General features: G+C 34.6%; 1 protein-coding gene across 1 annotated transcript in view; it reads right to left on the bottom strand.

Annotated features, from left to right (window-relative positions):
• LOC102579336 (microtubule-associated protein futsch-like) overlaps window positions 1–2995 on the bottom strand; it is a 53915-nt gene extending 50920 nt beyond the window's left edge. The window contains exons 1-2 of the mRNA XM_015312303.1: window positions 2260–2995; window positions 1350–2177 (exon numbers count right to left, since the gene is read on the bottom strand). The gene's annotated coding sequence lies outside the window, so the exon portion shown is untranslated. The remainder of the gene's footprint in view (window positions 1–1349; window positions 2178–2259) is intronic.
• Between the last annotated feature and the right edge of the window lie 10102 nt (window positions 2996–13097).

Raw genomic sequence — 13097 nt, 5'->3', positions numbered from 1 at the left:
CTTCATTAGCAAAAAGTTTTTTTAAGTGTATGTCCATCTCATCTAAAAGCTTAAGTTGTTAAGAGAGAACACACTTATATTTACTTAATTATATTCTCAACACGCCCCTTCACATGCACACCTGATTATTTTCATGGGCCATGCATGTGGAACTCTTTTCTGATGATGTGTTGGTGAAATTCGATCTCAGGACCTCTGTCTGCTTTTATATCATGTTGAAGTGTGTGACCATCTCATCAAAAAGTTTAAGCCATTGCCCCCAAGGCCTAGCTCGAGTGGCAAAAGGTAGAGGATTTGTGACTTAGGTCGCAGGTTCTAGCCCCACACAGCGAAGCCCAGTATTTTAGTGGAGAAGGGTAAAAGGGCGGGCCCATTATACACCGAGTTTAGAAGATTGGTCCAAAGGGTGGGTCACAGACGGATTTCTCGGTTATAAAAAAAAAAGTTTAAGCCGTTAGAGAGAGCACACTTATATTTTCTCAATTATATTCTCAATAAGTACTAACGCAACTAGATGTTTCCCTTCATACTACCTTAAATCCCATTGAGTTGATCTAGTTAATATTCACAAAGTCATCAACTTCATTCTTCATACCGCGAGCAACATGAATTATTTTTTAACCACATTTTAAGTAAAGAATTGAGTGGTTAGTGGTGCTTTTCATGAAGTTTCAAAATGAAAATAAAGTTAATCAAATCATGCTTACTGTACTAGCCCATAACAATGGGATAAAAGTAGTCTATCAATTTAATGGACTTGGAAAAACCTATAGTTGATGAAAGAGTAAGATGGTCATGCAGAATAAATAGAACTACCTACTCCATTAAACGCCTAATGAACTAAATAGTAATTCATTAGTTCAAAAAACTAACAAAAAACAAAACAAATTATCCATCATAAAAAAAAGCACCAAGAGTACATATCTTGCGGTATGACGACATCAAAATGGATGCTTTAAAATCCCATCTAGCTCTATAAAGTAGAACAATTAAGTTCCTTTGAGCTAAGCCATAGCGTTAAGGTTATAATCATCGCAATAAACTGTGAATCATGCATTAAGTGCTTAGATATTGATCTGAGTTATTAATTGATATGTATTTCGGTTTGCATCCAATTATGTTGTCATCCAACCAGAGCTGACACAACAGTGATGGAGAGATTCTTCATAACTAAGATATTTATTGTCTAGCTAAACTTAAAGCAAGGAAAACCATAAATTGATACCTCAGAAAGTACACTGCAACAGTAAATAGAGATAGGGATTATCAAGATGCATAAAATTACACCTTCTTTACCCCGGTATTTTCCTCCATGTATCGTTGGGACAACTGGCAAGTATTAAACTTACCTCACACCAATCCAAGCAATTGATAGCGCTGACATTCAAATGAAGGGGATGGTTTGTGCTCTTTATCTAGCGACATGCTCGCCACATAACCATGGGCTCCCAGCTTAACCCTGACATAGTCTCAAGCACATTACCGACAATTGCAGGCTCACCTTTCATCCAATGACATTGGTAATGCTTCAGATCCTCCTGCTGAAGATCTTTAGCTGCTGGACAGTATAAATAATTGCCATCAGAATCTTCACGAAATGCTGCTTTACGCAATTTGCTTTTCTGCATATCATTTTCATCCATTGATTTCATACATAAGCATGACTCCTGAGGAATTTCATGCATGTATTCCAATTCAAGTCGTTTGGAAATAACTTCAGCCTCTTCCAACAACTCAGAGCTAAGAGATTTGACTTTGATGTCAGGCACTTCAGCTCTAAAACTCCCTTAACACAGCCACCAAAATTCTCTGGTGGACAAGGGATGCTACTATCTTCAGTGCATTTCCATTCACTAGCAGGGTAACCAGAGATCTACGGGAGAAGCCCTCCATCATCCCCAGGTTCCATACCAAACGCAAACTTGGCATCTCCCACAGAATCACTGTCAACCATCTTCTCGGAAAATCTAGGCCTTCTGGAAATGGTAGTTCTAGCATCCAATCTCACATCACCATGCAAATAAGCAACCCCGTTGTCAGTGAATTTCATGATGACTTCTTATTCACCTCCTTTATAAATACCATCTCTAAGATCCCGGCAACAAGTAAGGCAAAGAACATAGGAACAGCTGGAACAATTTCCGCGAAGATCAAAAATGGATGTTTTGCAGTTGTTACTGCACCAAGCGTAGCTCATTTTAGTTTATTTGAACATCATCCAAAAAATTGACATGGAAAGAGGAGGTCTTTCATGCTTACCAGTGTATACGCTCACTCCTCTAGTACTTTCCCTTGGGAAGCATCAACTCTGACACGGGTACTCTGCCCAAAATAAACAATGGAAATTCTAGTTACAATAGGAAGCAGCTGAAGACAGCAATTTCATGTATTGAGTTGTTCTTCTTCAGCCAAGACAGCAATTTCATGCGGGTCGTCTTTCTTACTTTCAATATTTTCTCTTGTGTTCTTGTTATGCTTCTGAGCTTGACCCTTCTTTTTTAAAGCTGTATTGAGTTCTTTTTCGTTATACGAAGGAACAATTTCTTGCAGGTCATATTTAACATTTCTCTTGTATTGTTGCGACGCTTCCGATATTGCCCCTTCTTTTTCATACATGTATTGAGTTCTTCTTCTTCATTATTATTTCTTCTACGCTTCCTTCTTGAATTGTGGTCTTCTTCATCCAAGACAGCCATATATTTTGCAAATTCCTCAATATATCTGTTCGACTTCAGAGCTGATTTTTGCACTACTTTTTGGCGATCAGTCTTATAGGTTTCTCTACTTTGTTTTTCTGCAACATTTTGTTTCACATTCTTTCTACAACGACCGCTCATTTTCACCTCCTAATCTTCTTTCGCTTTCACAATTGATTCACTACTCTTTCTGTTTTGCCAATCAACAAGTTAAGGTTTTGACGAAAAGGAGAGGGAAGAAGAAAGTTCAGAAACTGTATGAACCAAACAAGTAGGATTCATGAGTGAAGTTTCGGAGCACTGTGTTGAGACAATTAAATGAAAAGTGTCAATTAAGTCTTGCTTTGATTTTTGGTGATACTTTAACCAAGAAAGGATCAAATTCATTTTAAAATGAAATTAAGTAAATTTGGGACCAAATTAACATTTTGAAAACTTTCTACTCTTTTATAAAATACAAAAAAACACTTCATTTTTCAACTTTTATAATTCTATCCAAACCATTTTAAAAAAAAAGTAAAAGAAAATAGAACTTTCTGTTCTTCTTCTCCCAACGTTCTCTCTTCTCTTCTTCTTCTTCCTTAGAAAATCCAAAAATTCGACTATCAAAACAAGTATTCTCCCCCATTATCTTATCTTCCTCCTCATCTCCGGTCGTGACTCTCTCCTCTTTGTGAACTGAAGATTGTGTTCGACTTAAAATGAATAAGTCATTTTTTTTTGAAAGATTTTTACAATTTTTCGAACAATTACTTAAGTTTTTTTTCTTGGGTTAATGAACAATAAATCGTTCTATAGATGTGAAAATTGAATAATGATGTAATGGTACCTATTATTTATTGTTTTTGAAAAATATCAACAAACCTAAAAAGCCCTAATTTTGAGGAAATGTATATGTACTGTTAACATTCAGTGAAAATTTCATTTTTTGTTGCTTTTGTTGTTCTTTTTCTGACCATTTTGTTCATATGATTTTAGAAATATAGTCTTGTTCAGTTGTCCAACATATATTTCATTTGTTGAAAGATGTGTCGTATGTTGTTACATTTTAGTGATATGTTGGTATATATTCCAACAGAGTTGTCATATGTTGGAACATATCACCTATGTTTTAGGGCAACAAAATGGTCATCTGTAGTAACATAAGATTAATCTGTGGCACATGAAGATTCATTTGTGGAAACAGAAGGTACATATGTGGCAACAGAATATCCATATGTGTCAACATAAGTATAAATTGCTACCCATTATTATTTTATAACAAATTGTAAACTCTCAACCTTTTTTCATTTCCCTTGTAGATGAAATGATACAAGAAGCTTCATCCATGACAACAGCTCAATCTTTTATTGGTGTTGCTTCCTCTTTTAACATCGAATGCTTTTTTTGTCTATGCGAAGAATGTGAGCAGCAACATGATTATTTTATTAGTCGTGTTAAAAAACTCATTGATATTTTTAAGAAAATGACTTATAATATTGATGTCCATACATCCAAAAAAAATTCACAGCCTTTGAAGTGTAGGAGGTTGAAAAAATCTATTTCCCAATCACTATCTATAATTAGTGAAAGAAAAAAATCAATGACTACTACTCCAGTATCACACTCAAACCCAAAAGGCAAGGAGAATGAGAAGGAGAAGGAGAAGAAGCAAGAGAAGGAGAAAGTGAAAAAGAAAGCAAAAGAGAAAGAGAAAAAGAAAGAGAAGAAAGTCGAAGTCGTCAGTTGTGATGTGAAGCAACAATATCCATTTGAAGGTTTTAACATTGACGGCGAGGGTCCAAGTGAACTAATTTCATCCTTCTCGTAATGGATAAATGAGGCTCTTTACAAGCATCATGCAAAAAAGTAAAGTCGTTCAACTATTATTAGTATTTCTTCTTGTTGTCCACTAAATAATTATTTATGATGATTACACAATTGCAGAAGAGACAAGGACGATCACTACTTAGCCAATTGCTCAAATCTTGAGTTCAAACAACTTAATTTTGTAGTTGCATTTCCAAAGAACAAAAATTGGTTCTACGTAATGTCTCAACCCAATAAGTGCTGGATTGATGAGGTAATCGATGCCCACTTTTATCTTTTGATTAAGACATGAATACATACAAATAAATTGATACATAAATACACTTGTTGATGCATCTGTGCAGTATGAGGATGTCATTTTATACTATTTGCGGAAGAAGTCGAAGCAACAGAGTCATTCTAAATATTGATATACCACTACTAATTGTTTTTTCAAAACATACATTGACAATGCCAGTGATGTTCCTGAATATGAGAATAAAATCGTTGGCACTATCAAAGGGTTTGGTATACCTGCTGGACTGCATTGGCACCTCACAGATGAGGTTTATGTCCCTATAAATTGTAATGGGGAGTTTCATTGGGTCTTGGCAGTCATTGTATTGAAGGAAAGGTGCATAAAGGTGTATGATTCGATGTCCTCATCTAAGACTAACAGAAAATTGTGCGCCGAGATTCAAAAGTTGTCTACAATGTTGCCAAAGTACCTTGAATCCAACGGATTTTATGAGCAAAAAGACCGAACCAACTGGTCAGTTCTTGAATCTTACCAGGGCAAGAACAAATCTCACCCATTCGAAGTCATACATGTTACTGGTATTGCCCAACAAGCAAGTAATAGTCTGTAAGTAGTATCACATTATTTTTTTAGTTTTACCACTATCGAAATGTGATGTTAATATTAGGTTTATTATATTTTCTAATTGATGATATACCATGCAGAGATTGTGGACTTTTTGTTGCTGCATACGTTGAGTTTTTGAGTGATGGACTACAAACACCATCTGATTGAATTATTTCTCAATCCTTTCGCTTCAGATATGCTTCACTCCTATGGAATTATGGGATTTTAAAGGCTCGGACTAGCTATGTTAGTAACAATGAAGACCCATAGAGAGAAAATGTTGTGGTTACCACCATAGATTAGATTGATGTTATGTATACCATTGTGAATTACCTTTTTGTTGATAAGTTGTATAAAACAATTGGTGAAGTGTTCGATTTTGTTGATAATAATAATATTAATGATTATTATTATTATTATTATTATTATTATTATTATTATTATTATTATTATTATTATTATTATTATTATTATTATTATTTTGTTGGAACAAATGTCAATTATGATGGAAGGAAGAAATGTGGTGTCTATGGCAACATATATAACCTCTATTGTAAAAACACCATAGAATTATCTGCATGTTCCCCAACAGAAAGGATACATGTGGCAACATATGTCACAGAAAGAAGATATGTGGTAACATATGTCACAGAAAGGAGATATGTGGCAACATTATATTGTCATCAATTGTTCATTTTTGATGATAATATTAATATTAATGATAATTAATATTATTTTTATTTTGTTGGAACAAATGTCAATTATGATGGAAAGGAAGAAATGTGGCGTCTGTGGCAACATATATAACCTATGTTGTTAAACCACCACAGAATGATCTGCATGTGCCCCAACAGAAAGGATATATGTGGCAACATATGTTACACTTTAATTTGAATTGTCAAAATTCAAAAGAAAAAAAAAATTAGAAGGTTTAAAACAATCGTCCCTTCATTTTTCCCTCTCTCCTCTCCTCTATAAAAGGTCGTTTCATATTCCAAATTTAATTTATTTTTACTAATTTCCATTTTCTTTTCTCTTCTTTCCTTCCTTTCTCTCGTTCCATTATTCCTTCACAGAACAAGATTGTAGTTGCGATATTTCCTACAACATCAGTGGTAATCTGTTGCGATCCTCTTTTACAACAAGGCGTCGTTGCCCTCATCATTTCTAGTTTATCATTGATATCTTCTCAGGTAAAATTTAATTAGGATTTTGAGAAATACTTACTGGTATTAAATCAGGACGTTTTTAGTGGTTTTATCACTTATTTGTTTGTAGGATGGTTGGATAGTTATTCCTTTTGAAATATTATCTGATTTCAAAAAGCTTAATTTGTAGTTCGTTGGTTAGGGATTAGGGAGGGTTTTGTGGTTTGTTGGTTGGTTCATGTGTGGTACTGAATCGGATTTGTTGTTTGTGTTGTTGTTTGTGTTGTTGTGTTTGGTTGTTGTTATTTTTGTTAAGAAATATTTGATTTTTGTGGTTGCAGATACAAAATTGTATTAACAAAATAAACAACTGACACAAAGATCCAGAAGAGGCCTAGGACAAAAACTTGTAGGAAGAAGAATGAAAATTCGACTACCACTCTTTTAGAAGAACTTGCATTTGAAGCAGTTTCTTCTTCTCAAGTAGAAGCAAAATTTTCTCAAAAAGAAAATGAAAGAGAAAAAGAAAAAAATGAAGTAGATGATGATGGAGAAAGAGCAGAAGAAGCTGAGAAAGAAGAGGGAAATAAAAAAAAAGTTGAGGAAGTTAAAGGAAAACCAAAAGAAGTTGAGGAAGAAGAAGGAAAAAATAAAGAAGTGGTTGAGGAGGAAGAAGAAAATAAATGAAGTTGATGAAGACAAAGGAAACAAAAAGAAGTTGAGGAAGAAGAACAAGAAAAAATGAAGTTGAGGATGATGGGATCAAAACTATCAATGCACACACTTTTTTTGTGTATTTGTAGCCTATTGCTACTGGTGATAGCATTATGAGGTCAGCCATGGGAAAACCTTTCGACACCTTCAGGGACACCTTCAAGCAGAATGGTTTGAAAGATTTTTTTAGGAATAGCTGTTTTGGTCATTTTCTTGATTTGCCAGAGAATAATAATGCACATTTTCAAATGACCATGGTCTATGAACTTTTGAAAAGAAGATTCATTTTCAGAATCCTGAAAAAAGGATGAGGCTTTGATTAATTATTGTGGCATGCCACTCTTCTTTGGCAGAAGAGAGTTTGACATAGTTTCAGGGTTAAAATGACATCCTCCTTCTGAGCCAGTCCCTGAATTCATAGTAAAAAAAGAACCACGGAGACTAAAGAAAGGAGGAAAAGAAGAAACAAGACAGTCAATTGAGGAGCAGGACTTGGTGTCCCTTGTTGGCACAAGCTTCAAAAATCTCGATTTAATATATTTATTGAATGTTGAGGATACATCAAGGAAGCACAAGGAGTCATTGTGCTTACTTTGGTTTGTACATAATGTAATTTTGGCCAAAGATCTCAACAACAACATATCCCTTCAATGGGTAAATTTATCTCAGGATATTGAGGCTTTCAAGAACTATCCTTGAGGTCATGAGAGCTTTGAATTAACAGTCAAATACTTGTTGAAACCTTTAGGACCAAAGACCAATAACTTATTTGGCTTTCCATGGGGTTTCATGGTAAACATAAATGTTCTTAATCTTTTTATATTATATTGAATAATTCAACATTTGATTTTTGACATGTTTTCCTTTTTTTTATAGGCATGGGAATTTGAAGTCATTCCTCATTTGACCCATCAAGTAAATGCAGAAGAAGAGATCTCATCTCCAAGGATATTGAGATGGTTGAGATAAAAAACAAAAACTGCCAAAAATATTTCAGATCTTTATAACCCTTCTCATGATGCAGTAAGTTATTATTATATTACAGCCATATATGTTTCAGCATATCACTAATCTGTAGTAACGTGTGACCCAAATGTTGTTACAGATGACTCATATGTTGCTGCAGATGATCCATCTGTCACAATATATGACACAAATATTGCTATAGATGACTCATATGTTGCTACAGATAATCCATATGTCGCAACATGTGACACAAATGTTGCTATAGATGCCCATATGTGTCAACATATCACCCATCTGTAGCGACATATGACACATCTGTGGCAACATCTGACCCAAATATTCCTACAGATTACTCATTTTTATAATTTTAGGTTGTACATCCATGGCTTGTCCCAATAGAAAAGGTATTGCAAATGCCATATCTAATTATTCTAGGGTTGGTTGAAACCTTATTTGATCTTGTTGTAGATAGAGTTAAAATGGAATTGGCTGGAGCAAGAACCATCAAAAGAGACATAGTTGTTAATGAATTAGTTATTTTTTATGGGGTTGATGGTCGTGGTATTGATGCTGGTGTTGGTGCTGCACAAGACCAAGGGGCTATCTCTTGTAGAAGATGCTTTAGCTTTCTCTGCGAGAAGTGCAAGAAACAAGATGAAGATTCTATCATGTATCTTCAAACATTGAGTTAGGCTGTCAATGAATTTAAAAACAAGAGGGGGGTCAAGGTCATTCCATCAAAGAATGTTCGGCATCCATATACTTCACAGGCCAAGAGGAGGAAAAAATCATTTATCAAGGCAATACAAAATTTGAAAAGAAGATCTTTGGAGAATTGCCAATGGCCGTAGGAGAGGAAGTGCTGGAGTTCAAGCATGTGAATGTTATAAGCGTGTGACTGTAGATCAAAAGAACAAACTGGTGGACCTGACGAGAGCAAAGAAACTGCGTGCACAATACTGCATGCATTTTATTAGTAGAGAAGATTTCAGGATCATGACAAGCATGGACATTTGGTGGGAAGACTGTGTAATTTTTCTCTACCAGTACCTTCAATTTGTAATGTTCGTTTGTTTTATCTTTTCAATGATTACTCTTCTTTACTCTTTAATATTATTTTTATTTCAGTATGTTTATGAAATCCTTAGCCTCATGCGGGAGAGGCATGTGAGATACCCTGAGTACTATGATTCCACAGATAGAATCCTAGATCTCAACTTCTATTCCAATTTCAAACTAAGATATGACAAAATAAGCGATGAGGCAACAACAGTTGGTGGCAGAAGCTTTACGCAGTTAATTAATGAGTTTAAATAGGATGAAGATATGATAAACTATGTCAGGGGCATTAGACCATATCCTGGAGGCATGGATTGGATTGGTGCAAAAAGGCTTTTGGCAGTCATGAACATTAACAAAACACATTTTGTGACTCTTGAGATCCTCTTGCATGAGGGTCGCATGAATGTTTATGACTGTCTGCTGATGGGTATGGAACATGCCAAGTTTTTGACATTCATACAACCTGTCTTCGAGTTGCTGTAAAAATTGTTGAAGCAAAGTGGAATAATGAAGCATTTGCCAGATAAGTTCCTCAATGAACCATAGGAATTTAAAGGTCGATTGGAACCCATGGTAACAAATGATTCCAAAGTCACGTGCGCGTCATATTCGCTTGCATTTATTGAGCATTTGATTACCAGGACAACAATTCAACCTCCCCAAACCCTGTTGTGTGACAATGCAGTTCGTCGAATGCAATGGGTTTGGGTTGCTGGGGTAGTATCTAGGAGCTTGGAGCCTTGATAATGTGTTTGTAATTAAAGACAATGTTTTATTTTATTCACTTATGTTATTTTATCTTATATTGAGAGCAACTACATAGTATGTGATGTTATATTGAGAGCAAGTACTTGATCTTGTTACATATGTCTCATATGTAGCAACATATGGGTCATCTATAGCAACATATGTCTCATATGTAGCAATATATGGGTCATTTTGTTAGCAACATATGGGTCATCTGTAGCAACATATGCCTCAAATAGTCAAATGTTGCTATATAAGGGTGATATGTTGCAACATTTGAGGCATATGCAGCAACAGATGAGTCATCTGTAGCAACATATGTCTCATATGTAGCAACATTTGACTTATATGTTATGTTAAGAACAAGTAAAAATGTTGGAACAGGAGTGCAAAATTACGTTTATTTATCTTATTTCCACAACTATGATAATTTTAATGGTTGTACACAACTACATAAGAATTTTCCATCCTCCACAGTGTTCTTCTTGGTAATGCTTAAAAATAGAAAAAAAACCACAACAAACAATACGAAGATTAGTTTCCAGTTGTTACAACATTTGGTCTTCTTCTTCTCCTTCATCACCCATTTGTTACTTCTTTTAATATGATTTTCATCATCAATTTCCAACTCCTTAATTATGTTCGCCAATCTCAGAATAATGAACTTGGATCAAATATCAACATCTTCACGATCCCTCCATCTAAGGAAGTTGCATGCATTCTCCTAAAATACACACCACAAAGAAATTAAAATTAAAAGAAAAACAAAATAAAGAGAAGTCTCCAGACTAAGATGTAGAAATGTACATATACGATAGCGTGGACAAGACCAAAATCTTCAACCTGGATTGTCCTTCGACCATGAAGTTTGCATTGAAAGTAAGTCTCCATGTTTGCAACAGATTTTCACACCCAACATGGGACCATTTTCATCATTACAAATTTGATTCAGTATTGCATTTGACATTATATCAAAAGTAACAAAAACAAACAAAACTCATTCGTTAGATCTAGATCTAGAGTACTGATCTATATTTAAAGAACTCATTCTTACCCAACCACTATACTGCAAAATTAATGATTTTATTGATTTGACAATACATGACAGTGCTGAGATTTTGTTTAACCAAAGGCCAATCAAATTAGTTGCGTGTTAAAAAATAAAGAGTAGAAAAGACTGACAAAAAAAAGACTGATGAAATAAAAAACATCATTATATCCCATGCACTCCAGAGATCCGAGATCCATGCGAAGAGAGAGAGAGAAAGAGAAAGCGCGAAGAGGAGAGAAACCGAAGTGGCGAAGAAGAATATGAAAACCCTATTCTTGAAATGAAAATGAAAACCCTAATTTATATATATATATCCCTTCAAGAAATGAAATAATGGTCCGATTGGGTCAGTTTTAGAGGTTGGGCTTACCTATGACTTCTATAAAGTACTTACATTTTTTAAGTTGTTGCAACATATGCCAATTATGTGTACATGCAAATAGTATCACCATTAATAGAGAGGAATTCAAGCACATAAACTTGTGAATCATTAAACATAAACATGTCATTGATAGTTGATAGTTGAACTAGTGACATGCAAGGCTAGGCTAGATTACATATGCATATTTACAAGGCATTAACGCCAACAAAAATAACAAAATTTACATCTGAAATGCTCTAGCCCATTGATAGTTGATATAGTGACATGCAAGGCTAGGCTAGGCTACATATCCATATTTACAAGGCATTAACGTCAACAAAACAACAAAATTTACATCTGAAACGCTCTAGTCCTAAATACTACTACTTCAGCCAGCAAAAAAGGACTTGACTGGAGGATCTGGAGTCAACATTGAGCGATTAAACCTGGAGGGGCATCACCATTCTTTCTTGAAGGGTGGTGGATCAGAACAACCTATGCACTCTGTCACAAGATCACCTACAGAAAAACAAACAACCATAGTTAGCTACCCCATACATGCCGTTACAGTAGACAGGATGTTATCTATAAAGTAAGAAGACTTACCAAATGATGAAGCTACCCTCCATTAGACAAGATCCGACAAAAACAAACAACGAACATCACCCATGCACTGAGAACACACTTGAAAAAGACATCATATTAACTGAGAACAACATAACTACGTTGATCACCCACAACAAAAGCATGCGGAGACTTAAATTTGTCCAAGGTGGTAACATCTTCTCAGGAAAATTTGAGTGTGATGAGAGAATGAGAGGAAAAAGAATAAAGGAAAGAAAATATAAAACAAGAGTTTATTTTTGTGAATTAAGGGAACCCTAATTAACCCTTTTATAATGAGTGAGAGTAAGTGGAGTATTCTAGAATGATCTGTTACATTACATGTTGAATTAGGTGACAGTTTAATTGAATTAACCCCAAAAAGACCATTTTATGATATACACATGTTGCCACATATGACATGTTTGTTTCGATTTATCAAACAGAACATGCATATGTTGCCACATATGACACTTCAAGGATCGGTTAATCGATAAATTGAACGATTTAGGAATGAAAAAATGTCAAATTGGACCAAATTTTAGTACTTTAAAACCATAATTAAGCAATAAAAATATGCTATAACACTTGGAACAATGATTTACAAGGGTGCTATATAACTATCATATGGAGTTACTTGGTCATTGTATGATGAACTAGTGGGATGGTAGTCTTTGTAAAAATAATTGATAGAATTGAATGAAGGTTGTTGTATTAGACCATAATTATGTACTTAGACATGTTGTAGGACTATATATTAGTGTTACGTGTTGAATTAGGTGAGAATTTAATTGAATTAATCCCAAAAAGACCATTTTATGATATACACATGTTGCCACATATGACATGTCTGTTTCAATTTATCAAATAGAACCTGCATATGTTGCCACAGATGACACTTCAAGGATCGGTTAATCGATAAATTGAGCGATTTAGGAATGGGAAAATGTCAAATTGGACCAAATTTTCGTACTTTAAATCATAATTAAGCAATAAAAATATGCTATAACACTTGGAACAACGATTTACAAAAGTGTTATATAACTATCATATTTGAGTTACTTGGTCATTGTATGATGAACTAGTGAGATGATAG

This window comes from Solanum tuberosum, unplaced genomic scaffold (assembly GCF_000226075.1).
Source record: "Solanum tuberosum cultivar DM 1-3 516 R44 unplaced genomic scaffold, SolTub_3.0 scf00198, whole genome shotgun sequence".
NCBI lineage: Eukaryota > Viridiplantae > Streptophyta > Magnoliopsida > Solanales > Solanaceae > Solanum > Solanum tuberosum.
This window is presented reverse-complemented; position numbering and strand designations above follow the sequence as displayed.